Below are 18258 nucleotides of genomic sequence, written 5' to 3'. Positions count from 1 at the left end.
CTAGGGAGGTGATGTCTAGGGAGGTGATATCTAGGGAGGTGATGCCTAGGGAGGTGATGTCTAGGGAGGTAATGTCTAGGAGGTGATGTCTAGGGAGGTGATGCCTAGGGAGGTGATGCTTAGAGGGGAGATGGGGTTGTCATCTTTTTCTTCTGCTTGAGAAAAGACTTCTGCTATCCAGTTGAAAATTCCCTGTGGAAAGTCATTCTAAAGTACCAGGAACCTGTGAGGCTTCTGAAATATTTTCCCCTTCCATGAAGACTTTCCTTCTCTGCATTGGCCTCTCAGGCCTCTCAATGTACATTCCCCCTGGCCAGCTGTTTCTCCCAGACACAGGAAAGGGTGGCCACATACACAGTTCCTCTTTGCCTTCTGCCAGTGTGCTACTTGTTTTTTTTTTTTTTTTTCCCTGAATACAGTTTTGTTTTGTTTTGTTTTTTTAAGGCAGATGAAACTTCATGGACCATTTCTTCCTACTTTCCTAGAAACAAAGGCTGACCCAAGGGAGGGAGTGTGAGACAGAAGACTTACACAGAAAGTCACTTCTCAGCATCCACCAAGGAAAGTGCTGACCTAGTGGAGGGGCACTGGGATTTGGAGTCAGTGCTCCAAGCAGCTGTGCAGTTGCACATGCACATTAATCACACAGCTTCCTCAGCACCAGGCAGACTGGGACTTCTGTGATCAAGGGCTCACTATAAAAACATGTAGGCCTCCCCTTTTTCCCTCCCTCTATCCCTCCTTCCCTCCTCAGCTTCATCCACTCACTCTACCTCACCATGTCCTTTTTAAGATGAGAAGATGCTTTTCATTTCCCCCCAAATGCTATTATTTTCCTGTTCTTTGTGCTTTCCCAGTTGAAGTGCAACAGATGTTTCAAAAGGGTTCAGAACAAAATTCCTCATTAGGGACCATGACAAATAAATCACGTCCCTAACAGCACAACTCCAGTTTGCACAGATCTTGGTAGATTTTTTTCCCCTAGGGTGAGAAGTGGAAGAATAATCTATAATAAAACAATAACAAAAAAAACATGATAATAATCACATTTATTAACTGGGCTGGGAGTTGCTGCTCATGTAAGCACATTCCCATCTGTTATTTCATTCCACACTTGCAGCCCACCCTCCAGGACAGGTATTAGCATTACCACCTCCATTTCAATTACAAGATATTGAAATAGAAACAGGGTTAGGAATTAAGAAAGAGAAATTAAACTGGTGTGCAACTGAAGAGTTTGACTGAACCATGGGATGCAACAATTCCCACACACATGCCTCCTTGAATTTCAATAATAAAACAAGCTTTCTAAGTGTTAACAGTAAGAGGATCCTACTATCAAGGTGTTTTGGCCTTCCACTTTTCCTCCACTATTCCTATGAATTTTCAAGGTTGTTTTAAATATCTCCATTTACCTTTTTTTCTCTCAGATTGTTTATTAAGTTTTTTTTTTTTTTTGCAAACATTAATGGTGGCAATATAGCTAGCAACAGACTTTCAGAATAAAGCAGATTGCACTGTAGCTCCTTGCTGTACTCATATTCGCAAGTTTGGCATACATGTCTGACACGATATGAGCATTTTCATCAAGTCTCTATAGCAAATATCTCTTTAATCACATAGAAGCAGATAATAACTATAGCTACAGTTTTTTAAAAGAGGGTGTGAGGGTGAAAAGACAAAGATTCTGTAACCCACATCTCCTCTGTACTCCAGTCTTTCAGTCTCTCTCAGATTTCTGAAATAAAATCACCTCAACAATAACTTGCCTAACCATTCTATTTGAAATTGCTGTAGATCAAGTAATGAGCCAACTGGTCAACCTGCTTATTGATTTTTTTTCTGTTTTGGAAGGTGCAATGTCCCAAGATCCTAAAACAGGATTTAGACTGAAGCAGAAAATATTAAAAATATTTTCTGAATAGACAAGAAGTCAGGAAAAAGTCACAAACTGGAACAAAATGCCTTGAGTAGAATCTGAATGGTATTAAAGGGTCTCCACATACAAAAATGTAAGGACTCTAGTCTTCAGATTGCTCACTGACCAAGGTTCTGGTCTTCTTTCAAAGGTCAGTTTTCTAATCATGATACTAAAAGTCATGTGTACATATGTGAACTTCATTACAGAAGATGATGAGAATAATATAATAGCCACATTTCTCAGGGCAGCAGCAGCATAATTTTTCATTATTGTACCAAGCTTAAAGCTGAAACCTGAAGCTTGAAGGAACCAGGAGGGTAAGAAGGCAGAGAAAAGTTCTTTTCCACGTGTTGTCTGGCTCTTAGTGTTATTGTTGTTGCTGATATTTGAATCAGCTGTATAAAGTATGGATCATTAATGATCCAGAATCCAAATAATAAGGAAAACATCATAGTAGTTATTAAACTGAAGCCTAGCATGACTAGGGGTGCCTTTGAAGCCATCAAAATGGTATTGTTCTTAGCCTCTCTTAGATCATGTAGCTGCCATCGGTTTTTCTAGAAGCTGATCACACATAGACATTTTATTTTGAGTTGGTCCAGGTAGAAACCACAGCAGCAGTGGTATGTAGGAGAATTTTTCTCATGGGTTAGGGGTGCAGCCCAGTGTTAGACAGTGTTGGCCCAGCATACACTAGCTCTGTGTCCTATTGCTGCAAAGAAATACATTTAAAAGGTACTATTTCTGACATTTCCCTGATTCACTGAGTCAGAGTTTGCATTTTAACAAGATCCCCATGGACTCAAGTGCATCCTGAAAATCACTAGCTTAGGGCATCAATTCAGCTAAATAATGGCATTCTTCCCTCACAGTTAGAGACATTTACCTTTTCTGTAATTGCAGAGACTAAACTTTTATCTCACTCCATAAAAGTAGTTTAGGAACCTTGATATTTAAATGTGACATCAATTGCTATTTTTTCAGTTTAATTTTCTAAGAGGTCTGCTAATTTTCAGATTGTGGAAGTAACATTTTGAAATCATGATGTTGGGATAGAGTCTATGAAGTTTAAGATTCAGAAGTAAATTTTAGAGAAGAAAAACTTTAAAAATATAAATTGTGTGAATGGAGAGCTATTTTTTGCCAATTAAGGTACTTGTTGTCAAGCCTAAGGACCTGTTTGTGATTCATAGGACCCACACTGTGGAGGAAGAAAATTTACTCCTTCAGGTTGTCCTCTGACTCCACTTGTGCTTTGACTTGCACATGTACACACACACACACACACACACACACAAACATATGAACACACAAATACACACTATATTTAACAATAAAAGTATCAAAACTAATAGTAGGTTTTTTTATATTAAGTAATAATTTTCTGTTTTTTTTCCCCTTAGGATATTTAAGTCCCTCTAGGGCATTGTTCTTACAAAGAAATGAAAGAGCTTAAAGTAGATTAAAGTCTAATAGATATATTCATTTTGCCCAGTCTAATCTTAAAAAACCTGAACATCTGTCATGTATCCAAATTCTCTCAGGGTCACTATTATCAATGTTCTCATTCTTATAGTAGAACATGGAGCATGTCTTTTGGTGTCTTTTGGTGATTTTAGATTATTCTTACTTTTCTTCCATATCTGAATTATTAGAAGATTTAAACACACACACACACACACACACACACACACACACACGCATTCACGCACGCACACACACGTATGCACGCGCACACACACGCACGCACACACACGCACGCACACACACACACACGCACGCACGCACACACGCACGCACGCACACACACACACACACACACACACACACACACACACACACCAAGAGAATTACCCCTATGGCTTTCAGAAATCATATCAAATCAACTGAGTAATCACCTTAGCTTGCTTCTTTCAAAAGCAAGCTAAGCTTGTTCGTAAGGCCTAGCTAGGGTTAATAGTTTAAGCAACATTTCTCATGAAGTTATTCACCTTGTTTAAAATGTGGCTACCTTTGTCTTTAAACAAACAAAAATAAAACCTTCCATCTTAAGACATATTTTTGTTCTTTATGTGTGTTTGTGAAGACAGGACATAGTATGGAACAGAACAATCAATGTAACATTCGTAGTAGTTTAACCTCTTTCCTTGACTGATGGGGAAACTGCAAGTTAGAGAAAGTGCTTGATCCAGAAGGTCAGAACTCAATGGTGCTTTTCCATTGTATTAAGAGAAAATAGCATGAGGGTGTGGGGGAGGGTGGTGCTGACTGCTAGCCCTGGGGCTGGATGCACTTTATTTAAAAATATAAGCAGGCATGCAGGTATGCCTCCTACTTAACCTGCCCTTTGCTAACTCCAGCTGTGGGAATCATCTAGCACTCTACACAAGAAGGCATTTTAACATAAGCAAATGGTCTTGGAAGTTCATATGTCTAGTAGCATTAACCATTGGTTCAAATTGGCCTGCGATGTACTAGTGACCTCTCACTGTCAAGGCCTCTATAATACTTTGATTTCCTGTGAACCACTCTTTCCCATTTCTGCTGCCTTGAAGTCAAAGCATAGAAAAACCATATAGGATGCTTCAATTTGGATCAAATGACCTGTGTAATAGCAGCAGTTACAATTGATTCCAGAGGACACACACTCTTTGCTTCTTCTATTTCTACGTTATGAGGCAAATAGAAAGAAGAATGAATATTTGGGACAGGGGGTGAAAAAAAATTACCAATTGCTTCCCTGAATAGGCACGGCATGAATGCATGAGTCCTTATTCTGGGACAGATTAAAGCAGGTTTGACAGAAACAGAGCCAAGCTCTGTTCAGGATTCAAATAGAATCATTAAAGGATGTACCCTTGGGGCTTCTTAGCATTAATCACAGGTGATTATGAGGGCCTTACCATGTTGTCTGTCATGCATAGAAACTTGCAAAATGATGGAAAGGGTTGAGTCATAAAACAGAGATAGTTAACTGCTACTTTAGAGAAATGGTCCAGGTTGTTGAGGAAGCTCAGATTAAAAGAGAATGAGAATGAGAATGGGGGTGGGGGGGGAGGAAGAAGGGAGGGAGATGGAGAGGGGAAGAAGAGAGTGTGTTGCTTAAATCTAAATTTGCTTTGTGTTTTAGAACTGATTTTGATTCAAGATGCTTGGGGGAACTTAGATCAGCCAGAGTGAGATATGAGTTTCTCATTAACATAGATGGCCAAGAAGCTCAAATATGGATTATGAGAATCATGTTTAGTGCCTTAGCTGGGGGAGGAGGCAGGAGGCCTCTGAGAATGCTGGTCAAGCATGGGGCCTAGAGTCAGAAGCATTGCTTCATTCTGGAGAAGACCAAGGCTACCAGGGGGAGGATATACAGGAGGTACTCTTGCAATCATTCCCTAGAAAATGAATCAGCCATTGATTTTGCATCTCTAATACAAAAGAACTGACTCAATTCAGCTGTGAGTGATTCCACCATGAGCAGTATGAAATCTGTTTTAATTCCCCATGTTGACTTTCTCCTAATTATATTCAAAACACTGAAATACTACTTGTTTTTTATTTGAACCATGAAGAAATAAATAATTAATAGAATTTTAGGAGACTATTTTCTTTAGAAATGAAAAATAATTACTTGCCAAATGTATATGTGGCTTGCCCTGGAATATTTTGCCCCAGAGCTTTGAGGGCATTCTGGTAGATGTTCCCCTTTTATGGCGCTGTATCCTTGAGTTGGGATGGACACAGGACTCTTTTTTTTAGTACAACTTCTTGGTACACAAACATCAATTTTCCATTCAAATGGTTTTTGACTTCATATATTTTTACCAAGAAAAAGCCAAAACATCCAGAAACTCTTACTTGTAGGTGATTTATTTTCCAAACTTTTTTCGAATCCTAGAAGTTGCAGTGGTCACAGTCTGTAACTTAACAAATTGCTTCTGCTGTGGATGGTTGCAGGGTTTGTGTGCTTGTTTACTTGTCACCCATTGTACATTAATAATCACACACCACCATGTTTGCTCAACAACCTAGTTTTAATTGCCCCTTCTAATTTTAGGCATTGCTATGGGCATCTACGTTATACCATTTTCAATGATGCAAGTTGAGAAGACTTTAAATTTTAAGAAATGTAAAGATAATTGAAGATTTAGGGCATCTTTAAATTAGAGCATTGTGGTCACATTCAGCAAACAAAAACAGGACATCAGCATTTGAATTTAAGATAAGACACTACTATTTAAAAATAGTGTAAGTACCACCCATTGACATATTTAAGGCATATTTATACTGTTTTCTTTTGTTATTTATCTGAAATTCAAGTATAACTCGGTAAGTTGTAATTACAATCCGATCTTAGAACAAAGGGGTAAGGTCACTTTGTAGAAACAATCTCTTTTATCCTGTGCGTATCACCTGACAATAAAAACTGATGGCCAATGAGCTGAAGCGAGATTTCAAGGTGGGACATCCAGCAGATTAACCTGCAATTCAGTTAATCCATTGATAGTATTCTATGTCTGACACATGGCTGGTTACCTTTCCTCAGTTTTATATGTCTGACTTTCTTCGAGTCTGGGTAGGAAATCTTTCCCTCTCCGCATCTGACTCTTTCCCAGAGTTCCTTAAGGCCCAGGCATTTATTAATAAACAATAAGCCTCTGAATCATTATTTGGGAAAAAGAGTGGGGGTGGAAAAGCCTGTGATTACATCATTCATAAAATTATTGGAGTCAGATTGTAGTTCAGATTGTAAAGTTTTAATACCAAGAGGTGGTATCTATAGAAAACTCAAGGTGGATGACCTTACTGTGATCAATAGCTAAGATGAGAAAATTAATTCTTTGCACCATGTCTAAGAGATGAAGCTTGGCCAAAGATGCAAAGTGAGATTAGGAAGGCAGACTGAGTCCAGTGACCAAACTCGACTGTTTTTGTATGTTTTGTTCTTCATTACCCAAGAGTATCTTTTTCCTGTTTTCCCTGTAAATATCTCATAAAGATAGATGAGGTTTGCGATCTAGTGATGTTATAGGAGGCTGCGCATTAATGAAGAAAAGATGGCCATCTGTCCCAGTTCACGACTCTCTGGGCCTTTAATACTAACCAGCTTTTCCCCTGGTTAGAGTTAAGCTGGTGTCATAGATCCTCTTACACAGCTGGTACTTAATGCACGAGAAGGCTTGATAAACCTGTTAAGGAAGCAGCCCTGAGCCCATAAATCTGACATCATGACTCACTGCTCTGTTCCTCTCTGCTGGAGGAGTGTGAGCATCACTGCGGATAGAGAGAAACTGGGGAAGAAAATAGGCAACCAGGGCATATGGAGCCATGTCATCTTAGGCTCCAGCTTGATCATTCTCCTTGAAAGTAGAGACAAAAATCATCCTTCCCATATACCAGAGTAGAGGTAATGGATACACAAAGCAAAGTATGAACCGGCCTCCTTTGTATGAACAAAGACAACACCACACGAGCTCAACAGGCGGAGGCTTTCTTTGCTTCCTTGACTCATCTTTCCAACAGCTGCATATCCCACTTTGCCCAGGGTAGCCTAGATTTATTTATGCTACACTATAATAATTAATAGCAGCTCTTCCATGCCAAAACATGGAGAATATCATGAATTCAGGTAAGCTTGCTCACAGATATCAGCTATATTGCACAAGCAGAGCTTGGTTGTTCAGAGCTCTCACAATTGCCCACAGACCAGGGGTACCCAGTCTTCCATTGCAAGCCTGGTGCTATACTGAGTCTCACTTTAACTCGGAAAGCTCATAAGGTTCTAGTAGAGATAGAGGTAAATAAATAAATAAATACATAAATACATAAGAAAACTATTTTTTCTCTCTCCTTTCAATAGCCCCATGAGATACTCTTATTCCCTATTTGGCTTATTTTTGTTATAGGGGTGTTAGAACTAAAAAAGCTCCATCAAGATTAATAAGTGAAAGTAGCCAATTTGCAGAGAACTGGAGACCCTTCCCTCCCAGGCCATCACTGTGATACATGGAATGAGGGAGGTCACATACACTGTGCAGCCAGATGCTTTGGGCCCTTTCGTTAGTTCACTAGCTCACTTCCATTCTTGGGAGTGATTTTCTTGTTTGTAACAAGCTATTTCTATCCCATGCCTAAATTACAAAGCCCAACTTTTTCTCCATCTCTCCTGGCAGCTGTGGGGAATTTCACCTAAAACTGTTGTGTTTTTCTCCTAAACTCCAATAAAAGCATTTGTGAGCTTCTTTTAGAGTCCATTTCAAAGTTCTTTTATTAATTCCCAAAGTGGAACCTGCTGTTGAGCTACATCTTTGCCAGCATCTTTGCCTTCAACAAAATGGATTTTTTTCTTTATTCTACCTTGCAGGGATTACTTGAAAGGCTGCATTACGTTATTCATTTCCTTGAAGCCTTTTCTTACCATTACAAATATCATAACCAGTTCCTTCATGCAGATTATGCCCAACAGTAGAGCAAACAAATGGTTATCACGGCAATTCACTCCTTAACTGATTTTGTCATAAATATACTTACAGATTAGGTTATTTGTTGACTTCGGGCATTCAAATGCAGTATGTTGTTCAACAGTTCTTAGCATGTTAAGTGAAGCCCAGATGAACTTAAAAAGTCATTGAAGACTTGACATAGGTTAAGAAGTTGAACCATTTTGTGGACCGCTGGGCTTACAGCACTGGTGTCTCTGAGTCTTAAATAAAAATCCAGCATGGGTTCTTACGGTTGGTAGATGTTGCCAGCTGATCTTCCCTTCCTGGCCTTTTGAATCCTGTTTTGATACAGCTATTTATATTCCTCATGGACTACAAGGCACTTGGCTTTTTCATAGATAAGCTTCTGCCTTGCTTTTGAAGCACTTTTGGGGCAATCCTTTCACAGGTTTTTTTCCTTCAACTTGGCAATTCTTTGACTTTTTCTTAAAGGTTTCAGCAGAGCAGGAGCCTTCTTTTTCTCCTCTGTGATAAAGACTTGTTAGTTAATCCAGGAAACAAATTATAAATTGCTTGAAATCCTTCACATTAAGAACTCTTGAGCGCTCTGGATTTCAGGTTATGACAGCCTTTGAGGAAAGAGAATGGCCATTGTCCCATAACCTCTGTATACCTTGTAGCATCTCAAGGCTTTAGAGAGTGGAACAGATGATTGACAGAACTACCTCATGTTGTCCAGTGGTGGGAAGTCTGGCAGAATCACAGGCTGAGATTTCGTGGACCAAAATACTGGAAGGATTTTGACACAGCTTTTATGAGACAGGAAAGAATTGATTGGTATTAATTGGAAGCACACTTTATCATCAAATTATTATGTAATTTTTATGTAAATATTAGGTAATAATTTGCTGGTGCTTCTTCATGGAAAGATCACTGCTTAGAAACTTCTCCATTCCCTATATCTTGAAAAGAATGACTTCTCCTTGTTTCTCAGAAATATTTCTATTAAATAATAAGCCTTAATATTTATTATTCATTCTCCTTGAGATGGCAGTCTTTAAATCTAGACTCTTCATCAAGCTATATCTTGTATGCTGACAAAATGCTGTGTCCGGGACTCTTTAAGCAGACTCCTCATTCCATAATATCAGTGATTTCCACTGTCAAGTTTGAGTGTTAAAGACAAAAAATAGTTCCAATTTCCTTCTGGAGTGTAACTGTATCTCCTGCTGTGGAGAAACATGGACCTCGTGATGACCCTTCTGATACTATGAGAGCATGTCTCTGAGACTCAGAAGTGGGAGGTTGGCATCATTCTGTGTTCCCTTCATGCCCTATAACATAATGCAGGCTGAACACTGAGCTTCAGAGCTATGCTTCCATGCCTGCTGGTAGCCTGAAGTTCTAGCCTTTGGCCTCAGGTGGAAGAAGAGGAGCGAGGAGAGGAAGCTTCTTTGAGACACATTCTCTATTGATAGAGAATGAAAGTAATCAATAGGGACACTGGCCAATAATTGTAACATCAGTAACTAATCTTGATGTTTTGGAGGGAAACCTTTGCTATGGAACAAAAGTCAGTATACGTTAGTGTAGGGTAGGTATTACAACACTGTATTGCATTTTTCATACTTTGAAAAAAACTGGATGGTGATATAGAACTTGAGAGAAGAAAGCCCAACATCTTGTTGAGCTGAGCTGAAAATACTTGCCTGTCAATTCCAATGAATAAGGAAAGTAGGGACGTCTAGTAGCTTTGAGCTGCAGTAACCATCTTCGAATACTAAAGGATTAGTATTGAAGTAATGAAGGCTGCATATGTATGTGGTGGAGCAGTGTAGTAACAAATTGGAGTGGTAGAGTCATGGTTCTAAGAATAAACAGGTAAGAAGAATGGCTTTCCAAGACTCTATGCAGCCCAAACTGCAATGTTGTCAGGGAGAGCACTGGAAGAGTGTGAAATCAGTACCATGAGGCCCTCCAGCCAAACTCTTCCAACTGAATAGATGAGGTAATCTACGAAACTGGCCAGTAGATGTCTCTCTCTCTGTTATTTCCCTTCTGATCATTACCTTGGCCATCAGACAGTTCTGCTACATTACTCGATTGTACTGGCGAGAGAGAACTGACAATATTAAAATGACTCCATTGCTTTTATGAACTGGCTACAGGAGACTAGAGTACATTTCCATTACTGAGATGTGTTGCATGCTTAACCAAAAGCTTTTGGAAGCAGATAATTAGGCATTGTAGGCTGTGATTGTTTAAGGAAGATATACATTAAGCTTTGAGACATGGCACAGCAAATGTCTGACTTTTGTGAATAATCTGAGGTGATTTTAGCTGAGAACCTGGAAAAGGAGAAGACTTCTTCCTGAAGCAAACACTGCCAGTGGCAGTAATGGGAGTATTTTAAACACAAGCACTTGTACTAAGTGAAAACTGGAGACAGTTTTCAGTCATGTCTACCAAACTAGGGTGTTGCTTTTACAAAAATTTAACTTTCTTGGGAAAGAAATAGGGTCTTTCAGGAAGAGGGACTGTGCCTGAAGTGGCCAGTGCCAGACAGAGTTTGCATGCACTGACACGAGACATATTTGAAATCTGAAAGCATTTATGCATTAAATAATACAAGATGCAATATCTGGAGTAAATTACTGAAAATTCTAGTTTAAAAGGAATACATTTTAGGCCCCCAAAAGAATACTTTTTGCATGAACTATAGAGACAATCTGGAGCCAATAAGGAAGAAATAGGTAAGGAGGGCTTTGCTGGACATTCCCAGGTCGTCAGTCATGAGGAAAGGTAGATTCTTCACTCATGTGACTCATAAAGTATCTATGGAGTCCTCAGCAAGGCTTCCAGAAGATTCCAATGAAGCTGTTTAGTAGACAGTCATCTTTGAGTGGGGGCTGATTTCTAGATCGAGATCTGCCAAAAGTCAACTGTAATCTTATTATTCAAAAGCTGGAGAATGGATGAGGGCTCCCAGCAACATATGGAACTTGTTGGAAGCACAGACACTCACACCTTCACCCCGAACTGCAGAATCAGTGCCCACTTTCATAACGCTCTCAGGGCATCTGTTTCTACCTTTCAAGGCATAACTGCCATTTAGCCATTCTTTTATTCATTTAAGTATTTAATGAGCAATTGAGTGTTTAGTTGGTATCAGGCTTGGGACTAGGCTCTGAGGATATAGTGACAAACAAGCCATGCAGGATTTATTCTATCATGCTTTATTTTTATTTTATTTGTCAAATTGTCATAACATGATTCTTTTAAGCCATGACTATCTGAAGTGCTTCCTTTATAGTGTCATACTTTAATCTTCTAACAACCTTGTGAACTGTGCACTGTAACTCTTATTATTGTTTTCACATTAGAAATTGAGATGTAGAGAGTTAAAGTAACTTTCATAAGCATCAAAAAAACAAACAAAACAAAACAAAATAAAACACTTGAAGGTAGCATAGAAATTATTTGAACCAGAAGTCTGACTTCAGAGTCCTCACCAATAAATCAATCAGCTAGCTATGTTATTTACCATATGAGGACATAGCAGAATGCTGTGAAAGAAACAATGGGAATCCCTTAACCAAGCTGGTCATAAATGTACTTGTGTGTGCTTACCTATCAGAGGGGAGGCCCCTCATGTGAAGATAGGTAGAGCTAACTCTCTTCACTGTAAAGAATATGGCTTCTCCCAAGAACATCCAAGGCATAACTAACTAAGCATAATGTGGCTGAGAGTGGTTAGAAATGAGGCTCTGGAGGGGAAGAGAAAGTCAAGCTGGGGGCTAAACAACATAAAAAGCACTGGAAAGAGAGCAGGTTTAATGCTAGATGTTCTGAGAAGCCAATGAAGCTTTGCTCAGGAGAATGTGGCAAGGGTACCACTCTTATGGCAGCTGAAAGGAAATCAGGTTGTAGAAAGGGGCAGAGGCATCAGAACTATCCAGGGTTGACTTAGTAGCGCAGCTGCAAGAAGATATAGTTCTCATCCCATAAGGAGTAGTAAGGATAATGAGTCAGGTGTAAGAGCTGCCTTGTAGGCAATACCAATAGGAACAACTGTTCACACACAAGGATGTGTGTATTTCTAAGAGTCTGTGATGCTCAAAGGACAGGATTAGGTTATCACCTTGTTTTCCAATTTGAGCATATTGAACACATGGTGCTGCTTTTTGCTATGCTAGGAGTGAACAATTGGGTGAATGGGGAATGTGTTTTCCTGTTAAGATATATCAACTTGAGCTGATTCTGAGACTTCCACATCACATCTTTGCACTTTTTTATTATGGGTCTGGGGTAGACTTGTAACTTGATATTTACTAAATGAATTTTTTAAAAGACTGTTATGAATAGAAACATAGCTTGTTCTCTAGCTGTTTAGCATTGCCTGATGGTTGTTACAGCATAGAACATTGCTTTGATTCGTGTGGTTAGGATTCCATACAATTGTAAGCAGTCACCTCAGAAAACAAGTCAGAAACAACAGAGATAACAGAATAATGCAGTTTTCAGTAAGATATGCAAGAAGTTCTTGAGAGAAGATAACGGTAGTTGACTCCTTGTGTTGGGATGGAGCATGGCATTAAGAAGCAACCACCTTGCGAACGTGTTTACTTCATCACAAGACGGTGGCCAGCGCAAGCGTCTTAGATGCTGCCCCTTTGGATAAGTTGCCTATGATGAATCTTGTCCAAGTCCAAAGCTACTCTAGCAAAGCAAACTTTAAACCTTTTAAAGAACTCGAATATTGTATGAAAACTGTTCATCTCTTCTTAGTGATGCTAAATTCACTCTATTCCCTCTTGATCTCTAAGCTTCATTTTCTAATTTCGTGGAAACAGTTATGAGACCCTCCAGATTGCTCAGACAAAACTGAGATGTGCAGAAAAATATGGATTCCACGTTTTATCAGTTTGTTTTCGGGTCCCTTATGAATCTTCAAAATTGGTGTAGGGAAAGGAAGCAACTGCCACCTTAATTTTAATACAAAAATTTAGGCCAGTGCTCTAACTTGTCTCTCAGAGATTGGGGTTCAGTTTCTTCCTATAGCACATCCTATCTTAAGATGGAGTATGATAGGGAGAAACATTTTCAGTGTCATAAAAAAGGTCTCTGTTTGATTCTACTTGGGTGAGTGGTTCCTGGTGTTTGCTGGAGCTGTCTTACAGAGTGCTTCTGTTGGGCACTCATTTGCTAATAGCATTGTAGTATATTTCATAGCTTGGTCACTAGAATTAACATGGAAAGGGGAGATGAGATCTCTTCTCCAAAATACAATATTAGTTATGCATGCATGGACTCCATAAGCACAGATGAGAAGTAAAACTAAAGCAGAGCCATGGAATACACTATTCATGATGAGAGTGAGCTTACCTAGAGGTAGAGAGCCAACTGCCAGCGAAGAAACTCGGTTTTTAAAGAGTTCTTTAGTCTCTACAATGGATTTGGACTTCACTGGCAAATAAAAGGTCTCCGGCATCATAAAGTAGTGTTTTAAAATGAAACTAATTCAAAGAGCAAGTTCTCATGGAGCCTCCCATGTACTCTTTCTACTTCTCGTGCTATGGAAGAAAAACAAAACAGGCAAGGACATGTTCATTTTCCACCAATAGGCCATGTACTACTTGGGGAGAAGTGATGCCCAGCCATGAAGCCATTGAGTAATACATGCAGTTTGGTTGGGGATGCTGAGGCAAGTGGCTTGTGAAGATGATAAATGGTAGGAAAAAAATGAAGAGTAAGAGATGACTCTGAGCTTGGCAATCTCTACGAATGATGATTATACCCTTCTCTTGTGCTTCAAGAGAAATTGGGAAGGTAGAAAAAATAGAGGGAGGCATAAAAATCATAATCTTGACATGAGACTGGATAGAATTACATTGTCTAACATGGTGGCTACTAGCCTCACGTGGCTATTGTACACTTAAAATTGGGTGATCCAAAACCTGTGAATGACTAGAGAAAGGCCCTTGTGGGGAACCCAGTACTATTATCCTGTCTATTGCACATAGTAATAAACTATCCTATATGTTATTATTGTTATACCTGTTTCTCAACTCTTTCAGAGAACCTTTTCTGTAGTAAATAAAAATACAGAGACCAATAACTGGTCAATGTACAGAAAAGAAGAGACTGTAGCATTCATTCCTCTAAATGGAACACCTACTTCATAGTCCCTTCCCCCAAACCCTGAGGGATCATTGAGGAAGTGAAGGTAGAAAGATTGTTAAGACATAGAGGGACTGGATATCTTTAGCTAAACAGTGTCTCCTGGATATTACTGCACACTTGTGCACATGAACTCACAGTAGCTAAAACTACTTTCACAAGAGTACCACAGGATCAAGCGGGACCAAATTCCAGCACAGACGGGAAAGAAACTCATTTTGTCTCACCCATAGCTAAGGATCTCTGGCAGTTCATGACTGCTGGGAGAGGGAGGACCCCCTCTTCTTTAGAGATGTGGGCCTGAGAGACGATTCATGCTCCAGTGCATGATATCACACCCATCACACATTAGCACACAAAGTGGACTCAGTGGAGGGAACATTTGAGAGAAAGAATGAGTGAGAAAGGGAGAAGCCCATGAAGCTGTGTTAAGAGAGAAAATGGAAAAAAGGGAAGAAACAGTGGATTGGATCCAAATATATCATAACCAGGTGTGAGTATTAAGAACTTTTGGAAAACATGAAAGATAGTGGCCTGTATTATTTTCTTGTTAGATTAACAATGTTCTTTAAATGCAATTAATTTACATATTGACTAAGTCACGTGTACAATGTTTCAAAATGTTCTTAAAACTATGTTTACATTTGTTTTAATAAGGAAAACATTTAAAAAGATGTATCAGAAAATATGAGATGATTAAAATTGATATGTATTGTGTGTATATGTCAGGTGTTGGACTTTTAACACACAGAAACACTTAATATTGTTTTTAAAGATCTATTTATTTTATGTTTATGAGTGCTTTGGCTGCACGTATGCCTGCATACCAGAGAGGGCATGAGAGCTTATTATAGATGGTTGTGAGCTGCCATGTGGTTTGCTGGAAATTGAACTCAGAATTTCTGGGAGAGTAGCCAGTGCTCTTAACTGCTGAAAAAACTTGCCATGCCCTAACGTTTAATATCTTAATACTATGTATGATATGTTGAAATGACAATATTTTGGATACAGTATATTAAAGCATAGTATTTAAATACGTGTTCCTGTTTTAATTTTATTTTAAATATGGTTACTAGGAAACTCAAAATTATGCTTATAGCTTGCTTTAATATCTCCTGAACAACACTGTTAGAAAAAGTTGAGAGAAGATTGGATATTGAAGAATTAGAATTGGGTACCCAGGAAGCTCTGTCCTTCCTAGACCCTTCTTCCTCTCAGGTGGTTTCTTCAACCCCTTTTCTGTGAAGAAAAGAAAACAACATTCTAGAACTCCTACAGGACAGTAATTACTAATTTATTCCTAAGCATTCAAGATCTCTCTCTCTCTCTCTCTCTCTCTCTCTCTCTGTGTGTGTGTGCGTGTGTGTGTGTGTGTGTGTGTGTGTGCGTGTGCGTGTGTGTGTGTGTGTGTGTGTGCGTGTGCGTGTGCGTGTGCGTGNGTGTGTGTGTGTGTGTGTGTGTGTGTGTGTGTGTGTACAATAGACCCATATCAATGTTTAGCAGTTTTATGCACATGACAATTACAAGAGACACATCAGAAAGAAAACTTGGGCAGGTAAAAACCCTGAAATGCCTAGAATGAATTTAGTTTTGTTTGTTTGTTGAGTCTGCAATTGTAATAACTGAGTGGTAGGGTGTGAACAATGGGGGCAGTCTGAATAAGAGCATCAGCTCCATAGGGGATGTTGAGGATTGCTAACTGAGAGTTTATTTCCAGCACAGGAAGAAATTTACCACACTTCCCACTCTACTTCTGTCTACCTAGCAGGGTTCTGGAATATTCTTGCCTTGTTTAGGTGCTGAATTCTCCTCTCTTTCAGTTTGGCTCTTGCCCCTAGCCTTACTCAATGAGGGATCTGAGTGTAACTGAACCTTTGTGGATGCCCTCAACTCTCTTTTACAATCACTGTCTAGTAAAAATGTCAGGTTTGCCAAGTGAGAGCATGTCCTCACGACAACCACAGAGTTGTTATCTTGTACCTAGAAATGCTACTGAGAGCTGGCCCTGGATTATCTTGAAATCTCTTCTCCAGTTCTGTGTTCAGTTTCTAGCCTTGTCCTGGAAGACTGAGAACATCCGACTTACCTGACAAGTCAAATATATCCATGAGCCATTGTCCAGAGCCTGTTGATTCTGTGACTGTCATGTTCGGAGCTGTCTTTACCTGAGCAAAAAATGTATCTTCAAAGTGTAAATCAGAGGACAGAGATGATTAGAATTAGTAGCCCCCCATGGAAGGGGTTAAGAGGCAATGCTGCAAACATGAGTAGCCCTGCTACTGTTGAGGATATGGAGGTTTTTGTTTTGGTTTTTTAAATATAAATATGGATAATTAGTTAAAACTTATGCAGTTTTCTTTATTTTAGAATCTTATTCTTTTTTATTTAAATTTTATTGAATTGTGATGAGAAAAGATACATAATTTCAATTTACCTTAATTTGTTAACATTTCAAAACATATTTTTTCCTTTTTTTCTTTTATTAGATATTTTATTTACATTTCAAATGTTATCCCCTTTCATAGGTTCCCTTCTGAAAATCGCCTATCATCACTCCCCTCCCCTACTCCCCAACCCACACACTCACACGCTTCATGGCCCTGGCATTCCCCTATACTGGGGCATAGAACCTTCACAGGACCAAGGACCTCTCCTCCCATTGATGACTGACTAGGCCATCCTCTGCTACATGTGCAGTTAGAGCCACAAGTCCCTCCTATGTTATCTTTGATTGGTGGTTTAATCCCAGGGAGCTCTGGGGTTACTGCTTAGTTCATATTGTTGTTCCTCCCAGGGGGCTGCAAACCCCTTCAGCTCCTTGGGTACTATCTCTATCTGCTTCATTGGGGAACCTGTACTCCGTCTAATGGAAGACTGTGAGCATCTACTTCTGTATTAGTACGTCACTGGCAGGAGACAGTTATATCAGGCTCCTGTCAGCAAGCTCTTGTTGGCACCTCTCAGGAGACAGTTATATCAGGCTCCTGTCAGCAAGCTCTTGTTGGCACCTGCAATAGTGTCTGGGTTTGGTGGTTGTTTATGGAATGGATCCCGAGGTGGGGCAGTTTCTGGACGGTCATTCCTCCAGTCTCTGTTCTGAACTTCGTCTCTGTAACTCTTTCCATGGGTATTTTGTTCCCCCTTCTAAAAAGAATCAAAGTGTCCATGTGTGTTCTCTTGTGATTGGGTTACCTCACTTAGGATGATATCTTCCAGATCATTCCATTTGTCTAAGAATTTCATGAATTCATTGTTTTTAATAGCTGAGTAGTACTCCATTGTGTAAATGTACCACATTTTTCTGTATCCATTCCTCTGTTGAGGGATATCTGGGTTCTTTCCAGCTTCTGGGTATTACAAATAAGGCTGCTATGAACATAGAGGAGCATGTGTCCTTATTACAACTTGGAACATCTTCTGAGTATATGACCAGGAGTAGTATTGCTGTATCTTCTGGTAGAACTAGGTCCAGTTTTCTGAGGGACAGCCAAGCTGATTTTCAGAGTGGTTGTACCTGCGTGCAATCCCACCAACAATTGTGGAGTGTTCCAATTTCTCCACATCCTCGCCAGCATCTACTGTCACCTGAGTTTTTTTTTAAATTAATTTTTTCCAATTTTTTATTAGATATTTTCTTCATTTACATTTCAAATGCTTTCCCAAAAGTCGCCTATACTCTCCCCATGCCCTGCTCCCTAACCTACCCACTCCTGCTTCCTG

This window comes from Mus pahari, chromosome 13 (assembly GCF_900095145.1).
Source record: "Mus pahari chromosome 13, PAHARI_EIJ_v1.1, whole genome shotgun sequence".
In the NCBI taxonomy this organism is placed as follows: Eukaryota; Metazoa; Chordata; class Mammalia; order Rodentia; family Muridae; genus Mus; species Mus pahari.
The sequence above is the reverse complement of the archived record's forward strand: the minus strand, read 5'-3'. Positions refer to the sequence as shown.